Below are 2,317 nucleotides of genomic sequence, written 5' to 3' on the forward strand. Positions count from 1 at the left end.
ACTCGCCAAAACTGTAGCTCCGCTTAGCTTTCTGAGGAGTTAGACCTGCAGATTCAGAAAACAGTTAAAACTGGTCCGAGCCCTGGCTGAGGGGGAATTTTGGTAAGACTGGCTCAGACCCTAACTTTCCACCCACTCGTATCCTGCCGCGGTGAGTGAGGGGCCATACTCGGTAGGAGGGGCGCCACAGGGTAGGAGGGTCTCGAGACTGTACTAGAAGTTTTCTCAGAGAATTGGCGGTGCAAGAGGACCCCACAGGGGTTTACAGACTTCTCTCAGGGCCCAGGCTCAGGAAATCGGGTAAGACGCCCCCCTCCCCATTTCCCTTCCCGTTCCCACATCAAAGCCCTGCTCTTCAGGCAGACTGTTCTGTTCTGGCGGGGGGGGGGGGGGGGGGGGGAGAGGAGGATTGGGCAAAAAGAAAAAAAGAGAACAAATGGTGACGGAAAAAATTAGATTAAATTAAATTTTTAAAAATGAAATATAAAATAAAATGGGCAAGATGTTCTAGCTGTGGCAGGGGTCATTATCATTAGCTACTGCGTGGCCTCATTTCTCAATTTGCCAAAATTCTTGAGGGGAGGGCAGTAAACCAACTGTGTTGCCCCTTCCCCGTTTTTTCTCCGTTGTAGTCTTACACCCTTTCCCTCCTCTCCCCACAGTGACTGGAAGCATTTGGGCAACAAAAAGTAGCTCTCCCATGGTGAAGGACTGGGGTGGGGGAGGGAACCCGGCGGAGGGGGGTAATGGGGGAAAAAGGGGACATTTGTAATACTCTTACAATAAAGATTTTAAAACATAGCTCCAACATAAAAGAAAAAAAAAAAAACAGCTGGGGATTACTCTGCTTAGGAGTGAATGTAAAACTGAGGAATGAGGGCTTTTAGAAATGGAAGGTGGCCATTTGCTCCACCCTCAATATTTATACAGAAGAAACATACTCGTGGTGGTTAAGAGTTAGCCAGACCTGAGTTTCAGTCTGCTTGACTGCCGCTTACCAGATGTGCAACTTCAGGCAAACAGTTTACCTCTTTGCACTCAATTTCTCATCTGCAAAATGGGAATAATAATGCAACCTACCTTATAAGGTTCTTCTGAAGATTAAATGAGATGATCTCTGGTTCAAAGAAAACTTTCAGTTTAAAAAACAAAGCCCTGCTCTTGCTTATCATCCTGTCATATTCACTGTCTGTGCAGTGGAATGGCTTACTCTGCCCCCCTCTGACCATGTGTTATTAAGGACACCAGAGACCTCTTAGATGCCAATTTGTATAGCCGATTCCAAATCTGATTTTAATTTCTGCCCCTTAGTTGCTGAGAGAGAGAGAGAGAGACAGAGAGAAGGAAAGAGAAATATTTTTTAAGAAGAATTTGATGTTTTTCAATAAAAATCTGAAAGTAGCAACATGTGAAGATTCAGAATTTATTTCTTATATTTACTTTGCTGCGCAGTAGTTTCTTTCAAATGCATGTGGGCACTGGCTGGGTGACTCAGTTAGTTTGAACGTCATCCTGTACACCAAAAGTGTGTGGGTTCGATTCCCTGTCAGGGCACATACCTAAGTTGCAGGCTGGATCCCCAGTCAGGGTGCCTATGGCAGGCAACTGGGCAATCTATGTTCCTCTCACAGATAGAATTTTCTCCCAACCTACCTACCTACCTGTCTCTCTCTCTCTCTCTCTCTCTCTCCCACTCTCTCTCTTTCTCTCTCCCTTCCTCTCATTCTCAAATCAATTTTTAAAAAAGGACATATCCTAAGGTGAGGAAAATAAATAAATAAATAAAAAATAAATAAATAAATAAATAAATAAATAAATAGCTAACTAGCATGTGGGGTAGGATGCCATAATCTTTTTTTTTGTTTGGGATCCCTAAACTGTTTAGTCCAACACTGTTGGATTTTGATTTTCTAACTATTGCTTCTTAGACTCCATGAAAACTCCCTGCTTTTCTTTATGTGGAAAATCATAGTGAATTTATTTTTTTAAAAAACATATGAAATAAAATAATAAGGGATATATTTCATAAAAATCATGTAGATGGTACAGAGTGAGTACAGTTCAGCAAATAAAGGATTGTGTTAACATCTATGGGTGATTTAAATATTAAATGTATACACACACTTTGAATAATTATAAAGGCAATGTTTGTTAAAAATACATTTCATTTTCAAAATTGAGCTATCTATCAGCTGTTAAAGTGTGTATCCGTTTTTGGAACACCCTGTATTGTTTGATAAATGGTTAAAGAGTGTTATCACTTTTGCTGTTTCTATTATAATATATCCACTTTATTTTTCTCTCATTTCAGCACTTC

The sequence above is a fragment of the Miniopterus schreibersii genome (genome assembly GCF_964146895.1).
Source record: "Miniopterus schreibersii genome assembly, chromosome: X".
NCBI lineage: Eukaryota > Metazoa > Chordata > Mammalia > Chiroptera > Miniopteridae > Miniopterus > Miniopterus schreibersii.